The following is a 27,909-nucleotide window of genomic DNA, read 5'->3' on the forward strand; positions in this document are numbered from 1 at the left end:
TTAGTGTTTAGCTGTTGCTTGGTTTTAAGCTTCTGTGCGAGCCTAAAGCCTAGCAAATCTCCTGCATGTTTCTTGTGTGTGAAAAAAACTGGTTCTCCTGAAAGGAAAACACTTAATGCTGGCTAGAGCCGTGAGCAGAACAGAGACGTTTGAGGCAGGCTTCTCCTACAGCTCTTTCCATGTGCCTCAGTCCCATGGCCTTTTGCCCTTCGAATCTTTGGGCAGATTTCAAGCTGATGTTAGCAGGAGAAGTACACACTAACTTTTACTGCAGCATGGTTTAATACTGCAGGGTTGAAAGGCAAGTGCATTAACCCACTGCTGCCCCATGATTTTATGTATTTCTAATTGCAGCTTGTTCCCTGTACTTTGTCGCTTGTACCTGAATTTTTCCATTTGTGTCTTTTTCAGATCTTTGCTGATCCCCAGCATTATCTGTAAAAAGGTGCCTCCTCTTAGCTGGATTGCTGGTTTCTATTTCTAAAATAAAACAGAGCAGCACATACATCCTGTAGCATTTCTTACCCATGCTGTTATTTGTTGCCCTAGGACTGAAAGTGCACAGATGAGATGTAAAGATCCACAGGCTTTCCTTCCCTGTCAAGTATTTCATGTATCTGTTGTACAGAAGCTAGCATGATATTCTTTATAATAATAAAGCATAGCTTAACCTGTTTTTCTCAGTTTCATGTCCCTGTGTCTTTCATTATTATCAGGTTGAAAGTTCAACTGGGGAAAGAGATTAGATGACTTACCAATGCTTCTGCTTTTTAAATGCTTGTTCATTAACATTAAGTTTCTGAATAATTGCACTAAGGTATGTTGTGCCTCCCTTCACAAGCTCCTCAGATTTAGTTTCCATTCGTTGCAGGTATTTGATGAAACTCAGAGACCTGAAGCTCCTGGATGTTAGGTACAGTGGGCCGGGGTCATGGAGGCATGTAGGTGTCCAGCAAATGCCATCAGGGGTTGCATGCCCATGTAGCTTCATGACCTGATGGCACTGCGCAAGCCCACTGCAAGACTCGGTCCATATTCCAGTACTTAACAGTGTCACCGGGCAAGAGAGAAAAAACAGAACCTCCATGTTTTGAAGGACACAAGTAAATGATTTCTCAGGCGTTCGTTGAGCAAAGAACCAAAACCTGTTCTCCAAAATTAGATACAGTGCTCTACACACAAGACCAGCTTTTCTGGCATCGGAGGGAAGCTGGGTTTTCTGCCAACTTGTGAAATCATTTGTTGAAAGAATACTTTAATCTAGCCTAAGTGTATAGAGTGCATATTAATTTGAAACCTGGTTTATTAAACCACTAGAGTAACATGAGTAGAAATCAGTGTGTGCAGAGCTGTATTCTACCAATTTTTGCTTTCTTCTCTGATTTCTTTGAGACCTCACTTGGAGTATTGTGTACAGTTCTGGTGTCCTCAACATAAAAAGGACAAGGAACAAGTCCAGAGAAGGGCCACGAGGATGATCAGGGGACTGGAGCACCTCCCGTATGAAGACAGGCTGAGACAGTTGGGGCTGTTCAGCCTGGAGAAGAGAAGGCTGCGTGGAGACCTCATAGCAGCCTTCCAGTATCTGAAGGGGGCCTATAGGGATGCTGGGGAGGGACTCTTCATTAGGGACAGAGCCTTGAGTGGAATGGTTTAGTGTGAGGTGTCCCTGCCCATGGCAGGGGTGTTGGAACTTGGATCTTAAGGTCCTTTCCAACCCTAACTATTCTAGGATTCTAGGATTCTATGTTTAAATTGTGGTACGACTATCTGCTTGGGTTTAACTGCAAAATACAGATGGCCAACTTAACTTAGTTTTCTATTACAATACAAAACAACTAAATGCTAGAAGGAGTTGAAAGACAAAAAAAAAAAAAAAGTACTTTTCATAGGCTCATAGAATGGTTTGGCTTGGAAGAGACCTTAAAGATCATCTAGTTCCAGCCGCTAGACCAGGTTGCTTAAAGCCCCATCCTGCCTGGCTTTTATAGGTTTATAGTTTACATTTAATAAAATTTGTGATTATTGATAGTGCTTTGGAAACAAAAGGCAAATTTGCTGCTTTAAAGTTGAAGTATTCCTAATAGAATAATAGAGCACAGCTAGGGTTTTTCTAGTATATCTGTTTTTTCCATGTTTATTAGTGTGCTGATGCAAGTGAGAAAAATTTTTCTGTGAATGAAATGACATCAGTATCATACCAACTTAAAGGTAGTTGTGTCTAATCAAATGCACTGGTACCCAACTGTGATTTTGGTTTCAGTATATATACTGGTTTGTTCCCTGTAACTCCCAGCACACGCAGTCTGTGTTTGTAGTAATTGCTGTCTTTTACTGCATTCTTTTCATGTTTTTAAATAATTGAGTGTATGTTAGCATCGCATGTATAGAGACACATCTTGAAATCTTGGGAGCCTAAATTATTTGGATCTGGGCATAAGGAAAGAAAGAAATACACCTGGGATTGTTGGGTAGTGTGTCTTGGTTGCATTTACAGCTTCCCTCATCAAGTAGAGGAGCAAAAAATGTTCCCCACCCCTCTTGGTGTGCAAAAAGATTCCTTTTCATGGAAAGCAATAGAGATTTGAAGAAGCAAATAGTGGGAATGCATTTGAAATAGCAGTTATTGTCTCTTGGGCTGTTTGGGGGGATTTTGGTTGGTTGGTTTTTAGAGGAAGAGGGTTTGAAAGTGCACTGGAGTAGCTATTACTTGTTTAATGGAAATGCAAAAAGGTACATTAAATATTGTTCTTTAAATGTTTGTATTGACTTTACTAGGTAACAATCTGAACTCTCTCAATATAAATATTGTAAATTATATGTGCTTTAGTCACATATGCCATTAAGCTGTAGTCATATTCACCAACATGGCCCAGTTATCTAGCACTTAAAAATCCTCCTTGTGGACTTCCTAGTGCAAAATTTCTATATCCTACCCCAAAATATTTTGACACAAGTATGCTTGCTTTTATTGAAGATAATGTGTCTAATCTATCTAGTATTTAGGTAAAGTGTCTCATCCATATTTGGCAACTTATCCTCAACACCCTTGTGTTCAGGGATACTGTTATTCTTTATATGAGATAGGGATTGAGCCCAGTAAGGACATTGCCTGTCCAGGATTTCATAGGCATGCTTGAGCATCCTCTTCCTGCACAACAAATATGCTAGGGGTGAGAAATCTTTGTGGGGCAATAGGGTAATAATAGTCTGTATGGACTTGAACCCCAACCTCGTGAGTCCAGAAGTGAGTGAAAGTGCGTAAGGAGGGCTGTGAAACGTCTGACTGATGTGAGTTTGATTGTAAAAACGATCCAGAGTGACCTCCCCAGTGTCAGGTTGCATGTTGTCCACAGAGCCAGGAACTGAGCCCAGCTCTCAAGTGTCTCAGATGCTCTGAGTATATCAGTTATTTCTTCCACAATACATTTCAACACATACTCTGTGCCGTAGTTAAGCACAGTGATAAATCTAACCTGTTTTAAAAAATAATTAGAAGAAAGGCCTAGGAGTTAGCTTAGGGAAGGGGGAAGAAGCAAGACAACTTGCAATCCAGCCCTTATATGAACGTTGCCCCAGGCAATTTTGTTATGTCCATGGAAGCATACGATATTCATTGCATGGGCCCATCGTTAATGATGACTCTCTGGGAACCTGTGTTATGTTGTTTCCACTTGGGGCAGGTTAGCTAGAAAATTTATCCAATTTTATTAAAGAATCGTTTTCTTTGCTGTCTGGCAGTGGTCTCTAAAAAGATGATTTGTCATTTTAACACTTGGTGGTTGCTCTAATAGGATCCAAAAAGTGTGATGTCCAGATTGAGTTTCATACACAAAACTTCTTTGTGGCTAAGTTTTTGACTCCTAGCATGGGCAGTTTAAAATAGAGCTCAAAAGATCCTTCCCCATTTATGCTGCAGGTGAAACCATTCTTTTGATTCATATCGCTTTAATTAAAAATAAAATGCATTTACAGAGGGTTAATTATCCACCCTTTTTCTATATGCATTTAACTATAAACAAATGGTGATATTTAGTGTATAGTTCATGATTTTTTGCAGTTGGCCACTTCACTTATTCTCTGTTCATCATATTCAGCGGTAGTAAATACTCTCTTATTCACAGTTTTTACTCTCCCTGGATATATCTTCCATCCGGATTGAACAAGTTTTGAACAAAAACACAAAATGTGAAATCCCACCTCTCTTCTAGTTTGGGGGAGTGAGGCCTATGTGTAATAAAGAAGCAACTTTATTTTGCTTAAAGGTTTTTCTGAAAAATCCCGCTTAGCTGCCTATTGATCAAAGGGTAGTGGTTTAGTCAGGCTGATGGCTTAGAGGGATAAGATCTGTGAGAAAGAATCTTGCCTCTGACTGACTTTATTGTGTAGGCAGTAGGGGATTCCTTCCAGTGGTTTAAAACAAAAATAAATAAAATATAGATAAAATTTGTCTTTCGGAGAAGTGATGGTGAGAAGCAGATTTTAGGACGGAGCAGGTAGAGGTGGAGATTGTGAAAACATTCTCAGAACACATTTCTTTAAAATGATCTGCCAACAAACCTTTGTAACAGCAACCTGATATTCCCCAAAGCCCAGCAGCTGAGGCCAGATGTTCATTAGTGATGTGAGCAGAGGCCACCATTAGCCGGGGTGAAGTCAGGATGGAACCTCATGTGCGAACTGAGTTAGGATGTGGGGTGGGCTCATGTGAAAGCTCTGGCCCAGGAGGAAAACTTGCAGCCTGTAGCTGCTGGTCCTGGTGGTATAGGAATATGGGGGGGAACTGCCCAGGATACCGTGTGAAGTGAGTCTCTGTGCCTGTTACAGACCTACTAAGCAGAGGAAGGGGTAATGTGTTGAGGAAGGAGCCTTGGGTCACCCTTGGGACCTACAGTAGATTAATACAAAACAAGGCAGGGGAAAAGTAAGGATGCTGTTCCTAAACACAAAAGCCTTTACACCCGCTGCGTTCTCTTTTAGGTTGACTTAGTTTAATTTGAGAATTCAGGGCTCAGACCCCCATTGTAAAGCGCTGTGTTGAGCCATAGCTCATGATCTGCGTTAAATGTAGACTTTATTTTTTTCAATTTAATAAACTAATTAAATGCATTTAAACAAGAGTCAACTGGATTGCACATTTCTAGCTTCAAATTTTGCACGAGTTGAACTTGGAACTAATTTTTCCTAACTAAAGGCAGCATCTTCATTTTCAGAAACTTCCTTGTGAAATGAATGGTCTTAGGACTGCCTTTCCTCCCCTAAATCCCTCTCTGGTTGCACAGAAACCTGGCAAAGATCCTGCAGATGCGTGAGGTTTCTTTCCTTTTTGAAAATTCTTACCATTTTCACTCCTAATTTGAGATTAGCTATAGAGGAAATTGAAGTTAGTTTTTAATGCAAAATACTTGGGAAATGGCAAAGGTCTTACATCATGCAAAGTGCTGAATCAGACCCTACACCTCTTTCTCCCAGGCTTAAGTTTCTACACAGCATGTCTGAACAAAAGAAATTGTGAGGGTGATGGCAAAACATCTTTGAGCCAATATGCCCCTAATATCCTACCTCCCTTTTACTGGAGGGGTGCAGAAGGAGGTGTCGGTTGAGCAGAGCATGGAACAGCGACAGGGAGTGCTCAGCCTAAGCAAGCCAGGCTCTGGCTGCAGCTTCCCAGGTAACTGTGCTAAAGTTATTCAGAAGTGTAAAATTATAGTTGAACCTGCTTTATAATAACCATGTCCTGAAATAATCTGAGCACAGACTGTTTTAAAGAGCTGAGCGTTATAATTTGTATTTACCACGGCAGTTTTTCCCCCTCCTGCTGATTATTCTAGATGTTTCCCAGGTTGCAGGACACGTTGGTGATGTTGTTTTCTTGTTTTGCTTTACTTGCTGTCTCAAAGGGTAGAACATGCAGGTTACCTCCCATCATTCAGGGTCTGTTATAAGTAGTCTGTAGCTAAATTTCATCTTTGGTTGGTTGGTGGTTTTCATCCTGTTTTTAAGGATAAGGAAAGCCATATTGTGTGTGGGTATTACAGTCACAGTCCGTCCTTTCTGTCTACCAGCTCCCTTCAGCCCTTTGAATATTTTTAATCTATCTTATGAAAGAGTCAAGCACTTTACTTGCCCTTGAGCATGTAGCATACGTTCACAGCAAAGCCATCTGAATGACCCCGTGGAGATCCGATTTGTGACTTCCCTTTTGCAATCCCATCTGTACTCCCACAAAATATGGCCAGAAATGGAAAATCGCAGCAATGCGGTGACGGCCTGCAGCTTCTGTGTGGTGCAGAGCTGGATGCACCAGGCTATAAAATATCATCCTTGTGTTTCAGATGATCCTTCCTCTTTTGTCAGTTTACTTGGAAATATGAATTTATGTGCATCCAGACAATGCAATATTGCACGTAAGGCTTCCACTCAGTCTTACGTGCCAGTCAGTACCAGAATTTTAGCTATGTATTCCTCTAGGCATGTAGCTCACTATGCAACATTATTTTCCCTCTTCAGTTATCCATTAGCTTAAGACTTCATAACCCAGGAGGACACTTAAATCTCTCTTCAATCATTATGCTTCTGAACACTTTCCCCTAATGTCTTGGCTTTCTTTTGGAATCTTTTTGTCTTACGATTTTTATCCTGCATTTACCTGCATTGAATTGCATTTGCCGTAGTCCAAGTATTTTCGTGAATCACTCTAACCCTGTTTATTCTCGATGGTTAAGGTGATGCCATGTGGGGAGATAGATAGAAAGGTATGTGCTGTACTCTTCAACCACCAGTGAGACTCGGAGAATACTGATCTTGGTACACTTTTGCTTTGCAACTGCCCGTCTGTGCATCTCCATGCAAAGCATTTGTACCTAAATGCTTCTGAGTCGCACTCTCCTTCATTTTTGCTTCATACCACTGTGGACAGTCTCACTTCTTAGCAAGGGAGAGGACTGCTGCAGCAGGAACCAGCCTGAACCATGCTGACAGATCCAGCAAGAAAGCCAAGCAGGGAGGGCAGTGCCAGCGGGGCTCTGTCCCACTGGGCTTTGCTCAGGCTCTCTAGCATAGATGTTGACCTGAAAACACTTTCAGAAATCGTCATTAAAGTCATGTGGATCTACTTATGCATAATCTTTTTTTAAAACAACAAAACAGTTTGTGCTGTCTCCAGGATTCATAGGAGCCAGCTATTTCAGAGTGTTATTTACTTTTGTGATGTTTATCTTTCGCCCACTGGTGGGTGTGAACATCACTGGGTTTACAGTGTGCAAAGCAACAACCCAGGACTATTTTTACATGGGACTGTTTTTTTGCCATTCGAGTTTACACAAACTTTTCTTTTAAGGATCCCTGAGAGCTGTAAAAACAGTATAGCACAATCTGATGCTTCACAGTTAAGGAGAGGGAATTAAAGCACCCTATGTTTTTCATTTTAGAATTAAGTGCTATGTAAAGAGACCAGTGAATGTACCTATTTAAGGCAAAAGGCATGAATGACTTCATGTACTTCATTCTGATCACTTTTCTCTCCCATTTTTGATTGATGAGGCAATGTAAAAATAGAATAAACCTGGCATTTTAAATCTGGGATGCATTAAATGAAAACCTAGTAATTTAGAGTAGCTTACTCATCTCTCTGCAAGTGTGGTTATTACTTGACATATCATATGTGTGTATCATCCTTTCCCTATCATTTATTTTTAATTGTTTAGTTTGAGATTATTTTCTTATTCCTCTCCCATCAGGCAGGTGAGAGTTCCTGTTCACTTTTAATTCACTGATAAAGGTGCCTTACATAGCCAATACTTAAAATTCTTGTACAGCCATAACTTTATCTTCTTGGTAGCATCAGATTTTGTTTGTGATTATTTTTTTATTGAAAAAGAGACTCATTAAGAGCTTATTTACTGCCTGGCCCTTTATTTGAAGGGCATACGACTGTGAGATTATTAAATATACAAGTGCCCTAAGAAACTTAAATTCTTTGCATAAGAACAAAGACATCATTAGCTAATATGACTTTGCCTCTGACCCCGAAAGTAGAAAGTCAGAAGCAAGTTCTTTGTCTGGTGGAGCATTAGCAGCCATCCTTGAGATTGCAAAGACGTGCTTGCTGAGGGAAAGTTCCTTGTGTATTATGCTGTTTACCTAAGGGTTATATTCAAGATGCTCTCTGAACAGCTTGGCTGATTATTGAAAAATGCCTTATAGTAACTTCCAGCCTAAGTTGATCGATATTACTGCACAGCTCTAGATGGGAGGGAGGGAGCTATTTAAACATTGAGAGCCTCCGGGATAACTGCGAATGAAAAAATAATGCAGAACAAATATGTTGAAAGGTTCAAGAGAGAAGAATATCTTGTCTCTGTGCAGGGGAAAGAAAAAAAAGAAGTTGTTAAATTGCAGCAGAAAAACCATTTGAATTCACTATTAATAAAGTGAGGGTGGATTTTTCCCTAGGCCAAGCAAGGAAAAGGAAAAGAAAAAGCAATCCCAACAAATTGTATTGCTCCTTAATGCAGAGAGAAGCTAAAAGTTATCTACACACATCCTCCCTTAGAAAGCTTACCTTCACCGCAGGCCTCCGAGACGTTCTTGGTCTGTGGCCCTATTCTAAACTCCCATGGCTGTAGTTCTGGGTGCCCAGTTTGGGCTTATTCTCCCTCCCTAGAGCAGGCAAAATTGAAAAATACTGATTTCTATGCCAGAAACACCAGAAAATGAAAACCTCGCTTCTTCCAGCATCTTAGAGAAACATGAAAATGTGGAGTAAAAGGGTCCTAGCGCCTGAAAATTATGCATCCCCCCCGCCATGAACATGTAATAATTAAAATGTTCCAATTTTTGAAGTTGATGCATAGAATTTTGCCAGCATTCAAATGATCTATGGGATTTTAGACACCCTGATGAAGAAGGTGGGCATTGTTCCAGTTTGTTGTTGAGCATGTGAAGAGAGGAAGGGGAAACAGTGATGGTGCAAAAGAGACTTTCTCCTCTCTTCTTCACAGATACTTAAATATCAGCGATTCACTGAAGTCTTGTGGCAGATGATATCCTAAGAAACTGGAAGTCGGGAGAGGTATCTTTGTCACTCATTTCTTCTGACTTTTGTGAGAACCATGTCCTTCCTGTGTCTCCATTCTCTATAACTGATGAGTCTTTGGTTTTGTCAGTTCATAATGAAACCATCAGGGTTCAGTGTTGCATTTGTGTGATGGTTGACAAGATAGAGGAGGACACAGGAGGAGCTGGTGGGAAAAGCCTGACAGGAGAACAATGGGGGAAGGAAAGAAATGGGGTTGTATCATGGAAAATGGGAAATACATTGATCTGTTTCACAGAGCAAGATGGAAGATGAAAACTTAATTTCTAATGGAGGAACATGGGAAGCAGATTGTCTTGCTGAAAGATTTTTGGACACTTGGAGTGAAAAGTGTGATGAGCCTGTAAATGCTAGTGGTGAAAATTCTTTCTGGTGCATGTGGTTAAAATTATGTAGGCAGAGAAGGCTTCAGCTATGGAGCCAAACAGGATGGAAACAGGATAGGTTCCTTTAGTAGGTCAATTGGTGTTAGCTTTCAAAATTTAAAGAAGTTTGGAGTACTTGGCATCCTTTTTTTATCAGTTGTTTGGCACGTGTGTGTTTCAGGAACAGACTGAACTTCCATCATGGCAGAGGGTGAGATGGGAAAGTAATCAGTGTGCAACTCACTGTTGCTTTAACTGTTTTCTGCTTTGTTTCAGCTGTGTTTGTTACTGATGGGGGGTGCTGGGAAAGAAGTGATGACTCTTCATATGAATAATTCTTAAGTATAATTCTGGTATAACTCTGCTTATTATGTCATGCAGAAACTCTGCAGTTCCATAGGAAAGGTGGAGCTCTAAGAACAGTCATGGAAATGCTTTGCAGTGTAGAATACTTTCCTTAAATCAAGTTAGTAACATGCCTGTTTGTTGTACCACGATGCAGAAGGGATTCTGTGGGGCCCAGGAAAGGGTGGATCCGGTTCCCAACTGCACTAACCAGCAACACCGACTGCTGTCTCTGACTTGGGAAACATATTTTAGGAAGCCTCATGACTGCAGCGCAGGACTGTAATTTTGCTTTGTGACTCACGCTGAGATATAGTCCCTGTGTGTCTTTTTGTCTGGGCACCTAATAAAGCTCTGGCCACACCTGTTTATGGATGCAGCAAAATGGCAGGGAGCTTATTTTTATACTATTGATTCTGATGAATGCCACTTATAATCAACACCTCCATGAGGAACTGGCTTGTGTGCAGAAATGCTCTTTAATTGAAGGGTACACATCAGCAGCGCAGTGTTGTCCCAGGGTGTTTATATCATGAAAGCCAGAACCATTACAGTTATAGAATATCAAATGCTTTGAATGGGTCATATTTATTTTATGATTTCTATGATCATATATATCTTTTGATGATTTTCAAGATCATTCTTGTTTGTAAATAGTGGGATGTGCTCACTTTAGAACAAGATAATTAATTCTGTGCAGGGACCAAATGACGATTGTGGGAAGCGTTCCTGTCCTACAGAACATACAGGTCACCATGCTTTTCTGATGAGACAGAAGAATGACTTGCGAGAAGCTGTTAGGTTAATTACTCTTTAGAAAAGGGGGCTAAATTCTAAGAAGTGTGCAGCACTCTGTTGATAGAATGGTGGTTGCTGGCAGGGTAAAACAGCAAAAATGTTTTGGAAATGATCCCTCCCTCCTTATTTTAAACAACACAATAATTTGGACCTGTGAATTTTGACAACGGCTTTGGAGCTGGCAGGATTCAAATGTGCATCAAATGAAGCTGCATTTTTATGCATCAGTTTGAATTACAAACAAAATAGCAACTTTAAAAATCAATGAGAGAGATCTATGGGATGGCCACTTATTTCTTTCACAGACTGTGACATGGAGCTTAGAGGATGCTTGTGGTCTGATTTACCTGGAGCACCTTATTTTCAAGCTGAGCTCTGTTCAATGGGATCAGAAGCACTGCCTGTTTTTACTGCTCAGTGCTAACAACCTCATCTTCAGACCTCTGTTAACTCAATTATTGTTGTCAACATTTTTGTATAAACATTTATGTTTGTTTTTTGGCAGAACACCGTTTCCCCCCCTCCCACCCCATAGCATTAGAGGTACGTGTAGTGCTTGCAGAAGATGTTCTGTGTTCATGCTGCATATCATGGCCAATGTAGAGCTTATGGACATCAATCATTCGATTGTTCTTTAAACACTGTTTTAACAGGCATTCGTTGTATAAATGGATCAGGTTATTGACCTTTGCCAGCAATTGCTTGCTGCATGTCATCATGGCTTAATGACATTATCAAGAAACATATTCTGTATTGTAGATACTTGAAAGGGTTCATGCATTGTCTCTCACTAGGAGACATGGCTGGCTGAAGTATCTTGAATTAGCAAGTTATTTGATGTCATTATTAAACTATGCCGAGCATTTCCAGCTACTTATACAATAGGAGAGCAAAATAGTTGTTTTCTACAAAAGCAAAGCCCAGGAAGAAGAGTTATTTGCCATATTGATACACTTGTTTTGAAATTCTGCTTCTTTTCTCCTTTACAATTTAATCTTCTACCTACAATAGAGTGGTGCAGTCCTCTGAATATCCTTTGAAAATTGTTTGACTGGTCTGCAGAGCTCCAGCTGCAACCCCTCCATTTCTAGGAATACTATAGATCTGATTGGCACTATTAAATCATTACAGTACATAATAGATGGAACTTCTGACTAAATCAACTATGTTTTTAATGAAAATAAGAGGTTTTAAATTAGAATTGATACAGCATTCTTTATTTATTTCTATGGGGTGGGAAGGTTGTTAACTGTAATGGCTTATTCAATTTAAAAGAGGGAAAGTAGCCAGTATTCTATAAATTTTCTCTTCTGGTTAAAGTTTAAGGTGGTACTGACTTTTCACATCCCTCATTATGAAACTGAACTACTTCAGCTATCTGTACGTTTTCCCAGTATGTAGATCTTCTGTGGTTTCTGTGGCTCCCCATCATAATCTTAAAATTGATTTCCTGTTCACAGAAAACATACACGCCACGCAAATTACATTCTTAGAATCCTATTTTTCCTTGTTCATTGCATTATAATGTGGACTCTACATGAATCAGAGAGTTCTTAAAAGCTTTAAGATGGGTATTAATCAATAAATCTTCATTCCGTTGCTAGAAAATAAAGAAGTAGCATTACTTTACAGTGAAAAACTGGAGAGGGACTTTTTACAAGGGCAGGTAGGGACAAAGGGGAATGGTTTTGAACTGAAAGAAGATCGATTTAGAGTAGATACTAGGAAAAAAAATTTTACTGTGAGGGTGGTGAGGTGCCGGTACAGAGTGCCCAGAGAAACTGTGGCTGCCCCATCCCTAGCAGTGTTCAAGGCCAGGCTGGATGGGGCTTGGAGCAACCTGGTCTAGTGGAAGGTGTCCCTGCCCATGGCAGGGGACTGGAATCAGAGGAGCTTTAAGGTCCCTTCCAACACAAACCATCCTGTGATTCTGTGATAGTGGAGAGAGACCCTTAGAAGCCTGCAGAACAGATGTGGCCAAAACGCAAATATTGTTCTGTAGTCATTCCTCTTTAATCCAGAAAACCTTTTCTTGTATAATGTAAAGATCTTGATGGTGTAATAATTGCTCCGTTACATATGAGTCTTAGTCTTTGCTTTTCTCCTGCTGCTTGTTTCAGACCCTGTTCTTCGATAGCCCAGATTTCTCTCCCTAAACTGTGTTTTGTTCATTAATGTATCCAGTCAGTTCTTTAACTTTTGTCTTGTTTTTCTTTCCATTGCTGTAGTAAAATATCTTCTCATGTCATTTAATTTTAATAGTTCTTATTACCAATTTTTTCTGATGCTTATTAATAGCTTTACAGTGAAAAACTGCATATAAAGCACAAGGGATGTAGTGAATTACCCTTCTTTCTGACTCTGTGTGACTTTAAGTTAGTTACATCCTTCTTTTCAGCTTCTGAGCTGCAAAAAAAAACTTGTAATAAGACTTTTTAGTCCTGGAAATACTGTGGAGATCTCTGTAGCAGTAGCTACTCCACATTTTCATAGATTTTAAGATGTGGAAGGAAAACAGTAATTATTTGTCTAACATTATTTATTTGTCTGCATTGAGCTTGTAGAAATTAATCAGTTAATTCTGGAATAGAGAAAGCATTTCTACCACGCAACTGTAAACCAAGTGTAACTTCAAGGAAGAAGGGACAACAAGCAGGTATAAAACTGGTGCAGGGGAGGAGAATCGGGACATAAAAGCACTATTTGAGAGTTTCATGTAAGTAAATCTCCTCACAGCAGTCTCCATTCTTTTTTGCCAGGGTTACATTTGATTGCTGGCTTTGACAGCTCACTGTTGGCAATAGGTTTCAAAAATGTCTAATCCAGCTGGATTGTCCTCTCTTCACATTTCCTTCCTACATCAAGAGTGTATGCTATTAGCAAGGAAAAAAAAAAAGAAAGAAGGAGAAAAAAAAAGCTGGCTGCTTCTATTATGGGATTTAATATAAACCAGAAAATATAATCTTGATAATTAAAGCCATAGAGGCTGTGGTAGTGTTTTGGTTGGGGGGTGGGGAGAGAGAAAGTGAAAGCTCACAACACATCCTTGACATCTTCAAGATAGATTCAGGGCTGTGATTTCAGCACCAAGACCTAACAAACCCCACATACAAAGTGCAGTAAATGCGGTATTCATAAATGTATATGCTCTTTGTGACTTCGTGTCAGCAGGATTCTGTAGACCCTCCTTTGTATCAAATAAACTTCAAATGGTAAAGAATACGTGCCAGCCAGGGACGAGTATCACTTTGAATTTTTTCTTGTGTATCCTAGCTGAAATAGGAAACATGGATGGCTTCCTGTTTGTCAAGAGTGAAAAACATGTCTTTTTCTGTAATTATTAGCAATAGCGTCAATTTAATAAATTATTCACTCGTGACAACAGGACTTATATTCTGTTTGCTGATAACTTGTGTGGGATAGTGTTTGGTTTAGGAAGGTATAATTTGACAGTAATGCAGTGTACATTGAAAATCTGTACATCGCAACTGCACTGCAACAGTGAAGACAAGTGGTGGTAACTTGTTTGTTTCAGTTCCTTCCTCCTTCATCATGGATGATACCCTCATGAACTTGCTAGATTTTGTGCTATTACTTACCCATTCTGGGACTAGACGTTTAGGAATTCGTCTAAGACAAAGGTTCGTGACTGTGGCTGAGATTTCCATGTACTTCAGAAGAAATTATGATTGCATGGTACATCAATGGACAAGAGAAGCCAGATCAGAGATGGCAGGAACATGATCGAGGCGATGAGTTGTTTATGCGTGCTCTTCTTAGTCATGGCAACATGGGAGAAATTGTGGAAATGCTTGAGTAAAAATTTAATGAGTGAATGATATCTGAGCTGAGAAAAGAATGAATAGGCTGATGATAGGAAATGGGAGAAGTGAGACCATGAAGGGATTGACAATGGAAGAAATGTAGCTATTGTTTAATGTGCTGAACTGGGGAGAGGCAATGACATAACTAGAAAGAGAAAGAAGACCACTATGATGCTAAAAAATGTTGTTTGTAACAGTTGCATTACTGTTGGTGGTATGTAGATTTTTGTCAAGGCTGTAACAGAATGTAATGAAGAAGATTTAATAACATGAGAAGTGAGTGAGAGCCCAGAAGAGAATTTCAGGAAGGTGGATGGATGGGACCAGTCTGTTTCCTATCGACATCATGCAGAAAGAAGTTTGCCCAAAAATGAGGACTATAAAAACAGAACTGAGTGAAAAAAGATGTTGAGGCTGGGTGGTAAAGAAGATGATCATGTTGCATGTCAAGAGAATAGATGGAGTAGAGACATGTTGGGGGGACAGGGAACTGTGCTGTGTTGTGTTGCATTTGCATTGAAGGCTAAGCAGTGAGAGAGATGGAAATGGCAATGGAGGAGAGAAGGAATCTGTCACTTATTAAATAGTAGCCGAGATTGCACATGACATTCTCCAGGCATAAATCAACTGCAGATCTGTAGGGAGGAAGGGAACCAAAACGAGAGCATTAGACAGCCCTCACAGAGAGGTCAGGATCCTGAGTGCAAAGGGAGGAGGAGATTCAAGAGGGAGGGCATGAGCAGTTGTGTCAAAGGTACATGTGAGCTCTCATCATCTACCAGCTTCTCAACTGGAAAGCTTCCATGTCCCTCCATCCATCCTTGTGTTAAGCAGAGGGGCTGCCTCTAGTCATCTCAGTAGAAGCAAGCCAACTCTCTGTTTTGGGCTGGGATTGTTTTTAAAACACTATTATCTCCTGCATTCTTTCTGGGGTAGTGGGTTTCTAAGAGGAATCCCCGCATGCACCCAAGGCTGACATGCTAGTTGACATGCTGATACCTAGTTTTTATATTATTGGTAATTATGATAGTTTGAAGTTGAATGAGAGGCACCAAAAAAATCTAATTATTTGCTCTAAAATGTCCTGATAACAGGACATCTAAGCAGTGTGTGGGCACTTGCTTGTTTTAGTGGAATTCTAGTGGAAGCAGTATTTCCCCCTGTTTTACAGATAAATAGGATAAAAGGAATAAGGTGACTCACCAAAAAAAACCAGACAAGAAATCTGTGATCAGCTCATAGTCCCTTGCTTGCAAGCACTCTGTTTTATTTCTTTGTAATAAAAAGCAATTAAAGCAATAAAAAGAAATAAAATACAAATGAAGTGAAACCCGGCATGTCTTCAGCAATTTTTTTGCCAAAACTTATGATTTGGTGTGAAAGAGATTGAGGTTTTCCTCCTTGATAATACATTAAAAAATTATTAAATCGTTCTTTTTTTCTTAATTAGGAATTATATTTAATTGCCATGTAAACTAGTTCTTTAAAATCCCATAGTTTTACCCACAATAATCCACGAACATTTAATAAGTATTAAAATATTCATAACACACGGAGATCATTACTCTTGAGACCTTTGTAGAAAGCAGTGAAGTGTGTTAGACATATGGCAGAAACCTCTTCATTTCTTATTTCTTGCTATGATTATAGGAAAGAAAGGAAAATTCTGTGTTCTTTTCCCCATTGCAATCTGCGTGCCATTGTTTTATCTGTTGTGGGCCAAAGTCATCTCGTACACATGCTCACTGAAGAACATGGAGTTAATCAGGCTTGAATTTAGCTCAGTAAATATAAGCACAATAATGGTAAATAACTGTTTTCTCACAGTTTTCCATACAGTATTCCAGGTAACAAAAAAGAGGAAATAATTTATTTCTATATCCAACGTGACGTTAACAGCCCAAACCGTGCTGCATGACAGATGCTGGTACCTAGTTTTTATATTATTGGTAATTATCTAAAGCCGTTAATTGCTGTGACATTGAGTATTAAGGAAAAAACAAACAAGAGTTGATATGTCCTGCATTGGAAATGTATCATAAATACAAGAAGCCTTTGTCAAGGTACTGACTGTTGGTAGAGAGGATGAACAGTTTTGTTTTAATTATATTTCATTGTGATTGTCTGAAGTCATGTAGAACCTCCATGGATGATATCTAAAATAAAACTATGGTTACAGTATATGGTCATAATCCCCAGATCTGTTGTGTCGAAATGACGGTATAATAAGTAGAAGTTAAAATGTCCTCTGCTTTCAAGTCATCATGGTTGTCATTTGATTAAATAATAGTGCATTCTGTTTGATGTCTTGGCTTTATTATTCAGAAGCACTTCAGTATATGTGTCCTACCTTTGTGTTATGTGCTCCTGGCAACCAGGTACCCGTATAGGTTCTTATTTACGCACCTGCAGTGGATACACTGTACGTTTAGCTTGCATGTGTGCTGCTTGAATATGGAATTTTAATTATTCCTCTTAATTATGGTGCATTCACCAAAAAGAGGGAAATCATTGGTCAGGTACAAAAAGGAACTGCTCAGTATTTGAAGGAATTTGATAATTTTGTTGTAGTTCGTAGCTTGGCAGGTGGTAATAATGCTATGCCAGCACTGTCAAAATATGAAAATTAAAGTGACGATGGGTTTTAATGAAATCCATTTGACAAATATAATTAAGGTGTTTTAATATGAAGCCCTGTAATAAAGACTACCGGTGGACTCCCTGAGGTCCTGACTAATTGTGTAGATTGCTTTTAAGCTTTGAATAGTTTTATTGGATAATGAACTGTTAAGAAGTGTTAGATCTTTCTTAAGCAGAATTTGGTTTGAAAAAGAAGAGGAGAGACAGGCCTGAGGTGTGGCATTTTAAACATAATTAGAAGAGAGATTTAAGTTAACATCTTTGATCTTGCTGTCAGTTTTTGATTAGAGCTGTAAATGCTTTAATCAAGTGCAGTGTAGTCATTACATTTCTAACTGTTTTTAAACTGCGAAATTACTGAGACACTGACATCGGCTTAACACTTCTTGAGAATTTCCAGCAAAGTTATGTTTGTAAACTGGGTGTTTGCATTAAAATGTCATACTGCAATAATTTACCAATTCAGTACATCATGGGATAATTATATTTTGGTGCCCAAATAATCTGCAGATCCTTTATGAGACTAAATAAATAATGTCCTGTAGTTGAGGAGAGGGTGCCACTTCAAATTTCATTATAAAAATCATTTCTAGTGTTGTTTTTTCAATTAAAATTGTATTCAAACCAGAAGTTATAATGAAAATTAATATATAAGAAGCTAAGTGCAGTGCTTAAATGCCTTCCATAAGAATACAAGCCTTTTAATGATAGCTATTGTGTTCTGCCAACGTGGATTCCTTCACACCCATTTTAGAAACAGGGAAACAGGCACAAGTATTTACCAGGTTTACAGCAGCGGCTGAGTCCATAATAATACTATATTCGCTCAAATCCCTATCTTGCAACGCTTTAAAGGAATTTCAGAAATACCAGTTTATTTATCCTTTTTGTTGGTATCCAAACAGCAGTAAAATGTGAAAATGGCAATGTTCACAGGTATGTAACGTCCGTGAGGATGGGTGGCTGGATGGTATCTGCCCATAGGTGGCATGCCTTTCATTTCAAATGCAGAGCCCAGCAGTCCGGGGTCCTTTCCCAGGTCTGACCTTTCTTCCCCGTGTCCTTGGTCTTTGAACATGACAGAAAATTCAGATGCTTGTCTCTTTACTGTGTCAGGCTAGGGGCGTACTGATCTGTTCATGTCGGTCCTGTAGAAACATAGAAATAAGCTACAGCAAAGAAAGACGTACTTGATTTGTGCTGTCTGCAGCGTACAGAACATTCACACAAATAAATGCTAACAGCGGCCTGCCAGCGAGTCCTACAGAATTGTTAATTACATCCCACAGCAAACCACCTGATGTCTTTGGCAGCATGTCCTGCATGCTAACATGTCTGAGGGCTGGCAGACCAGGAGAGAGGGGAGATGTCATCCAAACCTAGGACATCCTCACAGAGACCGTTCAGCTGCCGGCACTTCTTCACGGCATCTCCAGTGCGTCTATCTGCTGACTGCAGTGCAAGTGACACCCAACAGGGAGAAGCAGTCTCTTGGGTAACCCTGATCCAGATCACTGGGGACTCAAAAGACCATGTCTAGTAGCTGATGAGGCACTGCAGGCAGCTGCTTTGGAAGAATCCAAACAAGACTGCTGCTCTGTTCTGGAGCAGTTTGGTTTTAGAGATCTCCAGGTTTGCCCCAATTAAACCATATAGCCGTAGCCTAATGCAGAGATGCCAAAAACATCGATAAGTGTTGCTGAGCTCCTACATCAGAAGAAATCACACTTGTCATCTTAGACACTTACTGAAAAATCGAGTTTTGCAACTGTGTTTTCTTGCATGGAACCCTTAGAAACAAATTGTATATGCATGCTGTAAAGGCCCCATGTAAGTCTACCTCTTAAACACCATCTGAAGAGCTGAACTTGATCCTTTAAATACGATTCTGCTCTGAGGAGTGCTGTAAAAAATCTTTCATGGGAAAGCCTTTATTTCCATCTCAGCAATTTGCAGAAGAAATACCTTTGTTTGACAAGTACAAGAGCAGACACTTTTTTAATATATATATATATTTTAATATATGTAGCCCTGCAAATTCAGCTTGTGTTTTAAAATCAGTCTGGATTCTTTCCTTCTTGTATACCTCCTGATAACAGTGATCCTGCAGGCCATCAGGTATTTCTCATTGTTCCCTCTGTTCCCTTTCTGTGGGTTTGTTGAGGTGGTGGTTTTCTCAGCTTTACTGTGTGTATAATCAAAGGCAACATTGCAGATGGAAATCACTAGCACTTAGCTCATGTGTGTGAAAAAGGAGTACAATCCATAGCTGTGTTGGTCCTGAAGGGTAAAAATAAAACTATAAACAAAGGAAAAATTACTTAAGGTGGGAAGGTGGAAGTGGCAGAAGACAGGAGTCCGTAACAAATGTGCTGTGTAAGCAGCACAGAGATGTTTATGTTGATACTATCTCCTTTAGCAGCAAGCTTTCAATTCCTGTGTGATTCAAATGAACGCAGATTCTAGTTGGTGTGTGTATCATTATGTATACAACCAAGATTCAAAATGTAATAAAACACACAAACCACTAAACTTTTATCACCAAAAAAAAAAAAACAGCAAAGTGAGCAGCAAAGAGATCCCTCCAGAGGCCGGAATAGCATTCTGGGGCAGAGCTGGAACATGAACCACAGCCAGCCATAAATCTATGGACTGTCCTTTCCCTCTGCTCCTTGTCCCTCCATCTCCAGGTAGCTGCATCAGATCTTCAGAGTCCTGATAGAGGAAACATGCTTCTCTGCAAGCAAAACCCCTACCATGACAAAACTGGTGTGCATTTCACATCACACAGTTTTCTAGTTGTAAATTACCCACTGAATAAACTAGCGCTGTCTTGAAAGGGCTTTTTCCTCTCCAAATTGCCACCTCTTCAGAGAGATATTGCATTTTCAAGGGAAACTGAAGCTTCATGAATAATTTTGAATTCATTTTGCCTCCTTTATAGATCAAGTCTTAAAAGATTTTTGTGGTTTTAGAAGGAACCTTGAACAGTAACTTTCCTCAGCATTCTCTTTATTATTATTTTCTAAACCCTGGTACTTTCAGCCTCCAACTTTACAGTGCAGTTCTTTTATATCGCATTTAGAGTTTGAGAGATTTAGTCGGTGGAAAGATGGGAAATGTTGAAAGGATGAGCTAATTAATGTTTCCTCAGCCTACCTGAAGAATGCTATTGCATTAGAGCTTTGCCACGTTTGTAATTTATACCTGTTAAACGTTTGTTTTATCATCTATTACTGACTTCCAGGCTTCTGTTTGCGCTTACTCTCTGTAACAAGCATTTCATTTTATATGGAGAAAAAATGGTTTCAGTTACTTTTACTGTACCTGAAAAGGAGAATGGGATTTGCAAATGATAAATGGGGAAGTTGACTAGCTAACTAATAAAGATTTGTCTTAATCAAGTATGATTTGTCAGAACAGGAGCGCACTGGGGTCAGGGCACACGCAATGAATAATACAGCATTCACTGGAGAAAAGGACCAGGCAAAAGGCCTCATAAATATGCTGCGATTACCCATTGCTAATTCGTATTCAAAGAGTGAGTTGCACTGAAGCCAGCTTCGAGGTTGCTGAGCTGTTCACCTGCTCTGTGGGCTTTCCGATGTTTAAGAAAGTTTATATGTATGTAAATATGAGAACAGTGTGTATGTATACGCACACAGAGTTTTCAGAATGCTTTATTTTTGCATAAACTGCTACACTCCTTGGTCAGTGGTTTTAAGCATTATTTATTAATCATCCTCCAGGTTTCTTTTACTCTTCTAATGGCTGGGCACTATTTTATTTCTATTTTTCATTGCTTAAATATGAATGTGAGTACAGCAGGAGATATTTCTATTCACATTTAGAATAAATTGCTGAACAGTGCAAAAAAGGCTAAAACACTCTTTAGCTTCACGGAAGTAGTAAAGATCACACAAGCATAGACTTTTTGCTTGTGTTGCCAGCTGTCCTGACTTTCTAATTGGTCTGTTGATTGAGGATAAGTCTGGTACATCCAGATGTTGGGGGAAACCTGAGCAAACCCCAAAGTAATTTTATGTGCCCCATTTGTTGACATTGCTTTTTGCTTCCAAGGGCAATTTTATTACACTGAAAGAGTTAAAGCATATATTCTTCTCATAGATTTTCTGATGTCCAGAAACTGAGCTTTTGCAAAGAACCTTGTTCTTATTGATAAGTTTTAGCTACATAAATGGGTCACAAAGAATCAGCTTAAAAACAATATTAAATTGTTGCAGTGCTTGCAGATATAAATAGCAGACTTTGTTCTTCGTCTTTGCACTGTTTAAATGTCACATGCTGTGGTTTTGTGTAGTTAAATAAGTTTGAAAAAATATCTGGCTGCACACTTCGATTTTACAACATATTTCAACATTTCAAAATGTTTTCTTGTCTTTTGAAAACCTAATGAAACTTTGTGTTGTTTGCTGGTTGGCTGATAGTCTGTCTCATCTGTTTGGTGCCCAATTCTGTGTCTTGAAGTGCATTTATTTCTTTAAATCAGCCATAGAGGTAGGGCCAGCTTTATGAGCCTTGAGCTGCTGAATGCAGGAGTCTACGTTGCCAACTCTCTGCCTACATGTTTTAAGTCTTTGAAATAACTGGAACTGCAGGGTCCAAAGTAATTATTTACACTGCTTTCAGTCCGTAGCAAACTTGGTAGATGGTGGAATGTTTTTTATTAAATTATGATTATATATCCAGCCTTAGTTACATGAACCAAAGATCACTGTTGTGTCATGTCAGTGCTGTTTGGAGTCACAGGTTTAATTAAGTGATGGCTTGTGGCTCAAGTTTTAGAGGGTATGTTTCTGCAGCTTAATTTAGATGCTGTTAGGATTTTTAATACTCTCCCCTGCTAAATTGCTTTCAGAAAAGTTCAAGGTTGTCAGTACCGTAATGAAGCAGCATCCATTACCTGCACCAAGCTCAGAGTGAGGATGGACTTCTTTGTCCTGGCAGTGCTTAAATAGTAGGGAAAGAAGATACTGAGGGCTGGTTCCCAACTTCACTTGCATAAGTGATTGAAATGGGGGTAGCAAGTTGTTTACTTATTAATGCACTAAGTAAGGATTTTTGCCTTAGAACTCATTTGAAGGAAGTGAGGGGAAGAAGATGCGAAGGGAGGAATCTGGAGCAGATGAGCATTGCTGAGCTGGTGCATGGCTAGAACAATGGCTGGACTTCAATTGTAGACGAGCACTCAGGGATATCAAAGTCTTCCACCTCCTGTGAATGTTGCTGTGAGAATGTTAGTAAGGGAGCTCAGCTAGCTGGGTGATGGGAGTAGACAGAAAAAAATACATCAGTTAGTGAGAAATGAGTAGTTTTATACCAGCAGGTTGATGTAAGTTAGGATTTCAGAAATGCTATGAAACCTTAGAAAAACAAAAGGCTACTGGAGGAGAAGTTACTAGGTCTGTCATATATCATCTTTCTCCTTTCTTTTTCCTATTTTCTTCTCATTCATCTGCCTTTTTTTTTTTTTTTTCCTGGGGAAGGACAGAGTATCCTGGACTATGGGAGATGTTAGCTAAGAAATGCTCACAGTTTGTTCTTAAAGGCATGTGGCATCTTTCTCAAATCTTTTCTTTCTAACTTTGTGCAAAGCACAAAGCCTGGATTCTGATTAAGTGTTCTGGATGTTTTTGTTTCTGGTTTCCCTGACCTTGGGATCAAGGAACACGTTTTGCTGTTGGCCAATAGAAGTAATGCCGTGAACATCCATTAGAGCTTGTAGGGACCTTTAGAATTTGAAAAATGTTTGTATTTTAAGTTTGGTGGACATCTTGGACTTTGGGAGTTCTTTTTGGTGTTATAATAAGACTGGGCAACTGTTTTTATCCTCACTTGCAACTGAACTTCTGACAGCTCTGGAAGTGTTGCATGTTCTCAGTGTATGCTGTTGACTGTCAGTACTCTTTCTACTGGTACAAGATTTGTCAGTACTCTTTTACTGCTACAACATTTTCTTCTGCTGAAAAGGGCAACTAGTACCTGTAGCATATAGCTATTTTTTATTTTACTGTGTCAAGTGACCACTTCACAGCTTGCAGATTAACTTCTCTGTGGCAGATTCTTGAGGCATTTGAGCACCAACTCTCATGTTTCACTGTTCTGTTAATGCTCTACAAATTGTCTCTCCATTGGCTTATAGCCATTATATTATCCTTCATTTATCTGTATTAACCTGTGCTTGTCGTTTAATAACTTTAATGATCTAAATCCTCTGTCTCTAATTATACTGGCTGTTCAATGTAAATATAGATCAACTGTGAACTTGTAAATTTATAGGACTTTTACCTGTGTCCCTCCAAGATATGTCATCACTTTCTTTATTAACTTTCTGCTATCAGAAGCATAAAGCATTTGACTCAGCCCTGAATTCTTACAGCTCCAGCAACATCCATTTTCCAAGTTTGTAAATCTGCTTGCTGTCACCTCTGAACAGCTAGCATTTAATGCTTTCTGGCATTTTTTTCCAGAAACTGCTGTTGATGATTTATCTTAATCTCCTAAAACAGAAACTTTTAACCTGTCCAAAACAGAGTGGGTTTTGGAGAAAAGTGTCCCAGCCTCAAGAATGTTTACTAAATTTCTGCCTGTGTCAGTGTAGTTCACCAGAAATCTTCCATAAGCTTTTGCTGCATCTTCAGAGCATGCGGTATCACTGTGCAAAGACGACGCGGAATTACCCTTCCCAAATGGCATTACTCGCTAGGCATGGCTGAGGATCTCAGGTGGAAGTGTGCTCCATTCCTCCTCCGAGTCCTTCTCTCACAACACAGTGGGGTTTTGAGTTTATTTCATGATTTTATAGAACAGCTGTCTTGATTTTTAACATGATCTGCTTTTCCCAGTATAAACTAGTTTGTCTTTTCCCACCCCTAATAATGTAGCTCAGATGCATGCATTGTATATATGATGAGATTGGGTCATACTTCCAGGCAGCCTCTCCATGATTTGGTTGGATTTAAGCTTTTTTCACATTTTAAACCATCTTAAGATATCTGCTGCCTCTTATGAAATGTATTTATATATATCTATATATGTAGTATCCTTTCCAACCCTAACTATTCTATGATTCTATGTTTCTATGGAGAGGTATATCTATATACACACAGGGTACACTTTGAGAGGAAAGGTGCTGTGAAAACCACATTGGATTATTTTATTTTTCATATGAAAAGAAAAATGGGGACTCTGTCTTCAAAATTCATAAAAATGCATATTTGTTTTTCCAAAAGCCTGGAGAGGCTTATTCCCTATCATTCCTATCTCTTGAGTAAATATATTAGTCATTCTTAAGGAAAAGAGTATTATTGACTTGAATGATTAGAGAAAGCTCTTTCAGAATCAGTTTAGCTGATAAAGTAAATAAATACTTAAATGGTGTGAGGCAAAAAAAAGAAAAGAAAAACCAGTCAAGCACAACTTACTTTGCGTCCTCGATGTGTGCGTATTAGAAATCAAGCTTTGTGGAACATACACTAAATAATTCTGATTTGTATGTTTAAATAAATACTGCATATAGGCTACAGGCAAATTCCAAAGTAAGGGCATATTCAGGAGTGTAAGGCATCGCTAGAATTGATCATTGTCTTTTGGGTTTATCTCGATACAAAAGTTGAAAAGCATGGGCTGGTTTTTGCACACATGAAGGGGGAAGTTGGGTTTGCACTTACTGTTTTTGTGGGGTTTTTTCTTCAGTTGGGGAAAGTGTCTTCATTCTTCTAATCAATTTCAGTATTTTAGGATAAGATATGTTGATGGGTTTTCTTTGCGTAATGGTCTCATAGAACCAGGCACCATTTGTGTTGGACCCACGACATGACATTATTAAGGTGTTTAGCACTGAACAGGCTGATTTCCCAAAACTGTTCAAATACCTTTAAGGAGGAATAAATTCAGAGCTGTGAATTTTAGCATTCATGCTTTAAGGCTGATGCTTGTTATGTATTTTTTCAGAACTTCTTTTCCTGTTCATCACAGTGTTTTTTAAGACTGAGATAATTGCTATATCAAATATTCCTGCCCTCTGTCAGTACATAGATAATAATGATGTAAATGCATTCACCCTTCTGCTTCTCACAGTTTAGCTTTAATTTTTAGAGCATAATTTTGTGCGTCTCTTTGGGAAGTTCAGTTAGAAGAGGCAGCACCACACAGTCTTTTGTAGCACTTGGAACTGCACAGTACTATACATTATCCGTACATACCAACTAAAAGGTTGGCATAATCCCCAAATAATTGACATTGTTAAGATTCTCTGGAAATAATGCCATTACTGGCAACATGCAACAACCTTCAGCTTGTGCATTGGTCCTAATTCATGCATCTGTACTACAGTGTATCTTAGAAACCTGACCTTTTCACATAATTGTAGTGGAATTGTCAACGATTTGCGTTATAAGTAGTCTGGAAAGATCTATACCGCTCTTTTGCTCTAAAAGCATGAAGCTGCCACATAGATGAAGACTTTAACTGGCAGGAAAATATCAGAGTCATGGAGAAACTTGAAAAATTACAGCAAGCAGATATCAATGATGTCAAGCTTGTAATTAGTTCTGCTATGGGTTTATGTTACCTTTTTTCCAGTCCTGGGCACCTTCACTTGCAAGCCAAGTGAGGAGATATGTCTTCATATCATTTATAAGTCTGTATATTCTTTATTTATTAATATTTTTGTTTGACAGCCTTGACCTTCCAGCTAAAAATCAAGTTTCACTGTCATCAGTGAATTTTCAGATTAGAATAAGTATATGAAGAGGATTTGTGGATAAACGTGTCAATTTGTGTTTGCAAACTTACTGTGAGATTATGTTACCTCCGTTATATCTCTTTGTTCAACTTTTGTTGTTATTTTAGCCCCAAAAAGGCCAAAGATCATCAACTAAAGTGCATGTAGAGTAAAGCTGCTCCTGTAAAATTGATGATCCATCCAATTATTTATCTATAGAGGCTTCTGGGAAGAAACGCAACTATCTCAGTTCTCAGACCCCTCTGCTAGGTTGAACTTCATGGCTGAAGGTTTAATCCCTAAGTGTCATATCAACAATTCATTCTGTGATATTCTGGCTGACATGCTCTCCTTCCTTATTTATTGATGTTTTCAGTCATCGACAATGAGAGGAAAATACACTATTCGTCAAAGTGACGGTGTTTTACCCTCACTTACAGTTGATGCTGCTGTCACATTGATGGTTGGAAAATAAATTCAATCATTATAAAAAGCTAAGAGTGTGAACTTGCCAGTGACAGGAAGAAGATGAAAAAAAACCCCACAGTAACTTGCTTAAAATTGGTGTAATAAAAATAGAACTGTTTCCTATAAAGGTATTTTTGAGCTTTGCTTATGAAATTCCAAGCCATTTAAGCCATTTATTTTGTAGTTATTCCTTTGAAGGGAGATCTCCTCTTCACACTCCTTTATGTCTGTGCAAACATAGCTATAATTTTTAGCAATAAATACTCATTATCATTTCACCTCATGCTACTTGGTTACTTGTTGATTCTTTTCCCTCTATGTTTAAGGGAGTTTGCTTTGTTTTTTCTCACCCCGATTACATTGAATGCAGGTATCTGTTTGTGTATTACAGTATTTTGAGTGCTTTGATGAGGAATAAGATCAGTATAGTTTCATCTGGTAAGTCCTTTGACATGCAAACATAGGCAAAGCTCTCTTGAACTGCTTTCTTAGGCTACCATTTGTATGGCTGTACTGCACCTTACAGCTTTTTAAACTCAATAACCACATATCTTACCACATTTCACCTTTGGGAGGCATTGTATATACAGCTAAAAGTAAAGAGCAGCAAGCCAAGAGGGACAAGATAGCATAATGAGGATGTCAATTTGTGGTCAGATATCTGAGGAAATATTTATCTTACTTGTACTGCACTTGGCAACAGATAGAGAAATATATATGTAATGAATTTCCTTAGACTTTATCTGTCAGAGTGTGTACCTCGTGTTAAATGCATTTAGAAAAAGAAAAATTGCTTCTCTCAAATTTTTGAACTTTGAGCTTATTCTACTTTGAATTGTTTCCAAAAAAATGGACCTTATCTATTAAAAGAATAAGAATCATCATGTTTGCTCTACTAACATATGGGTGAATTTTTAATGATTCATTTTCTTGATGCTCCTCAAATGACGACATTTTAAGACTCGCCTTATTCACCACAACGAAAGCAAGGCATGGTTTTTGTTGTTTATGGAAAAAGAAAAATCCTGGTTTTGTAGTTCTACTCAGTTTTGCTGGGTATCTCTGGCAAGCTAGCTAAGCAGCCTGAATGAATGTGCACAGAAATGCTGGTTGTCTCACACGTGCTGTGTGTCCTGAGGCAAGCTACAGCTGCTTCAGCTCCTTGTGTCTGTTTCCCCATCTGTAAAATAGGAATGATTTAACTTATTTTTCTCCTTCAGGGAAATAACAGGGTGGGTGTCTTAATGTTTCTGTAGAGTTTTGAAGATAAAAATCTCTATACTTACTGCTAATATTTCAGTGTTAGAGGAGCATATCACTGAAGCTGTTTGAAGAGTAAAGTTTTGGCATCTTGTGTTGTCTTTGTACCATAACTTGAGGCCTCTCCAGTATAATTTTGCAACCTTTGGTTCAGCATAAGATGTGGAAGCAAGCAACCCCACTGTAAACAAATGGTGATGACAATCAGTTAATGTATATGTCTGCTGTCAAAAACATCAGGAGATCCATTGCAGCATATCTCTAAGCTTGCCAGGATAGTCCACGATTGAGCAAAACAGACACCAGTAACTGCGCTTAGCCTGAAATAGCTTTTATTTAAGCATCACTGGTAAATGCTGAGGGGCA

General features: G+C 38.9%; 1 protein-coding gene across 4 annotated transcripts in view; it reads left to right on the plus strand.

Moving 5' to 3' along the window:
- VTI1A (vesicle transport through interaction with t-SNAREs 1A) overlaps window positions 1-27,909 on the plus strand; it is a 274,468-nt gene that overhangs the window by 141,849 nt on the left and 104,710 nt on the right. The window lies entirely within an intron of this gene.

This window comes from Pezoporus occidentalis, unplaced genomic scaffold, assembly GCF_034315485.1.
Source record: "Pezoporus occidentalis ecotype Australia unplaced genomic scaffold, CSIRO_AGI_Poc_V1 ctg127, whole genome shotgun sequence".
NCBI classification, from domain to species: domain Eukaryota; kingdom Metazoa; phylum Chordata; class Aves; order Psittaciformes; family Psittacidae; genus Pezoporus; species Pezoporus occidentalis.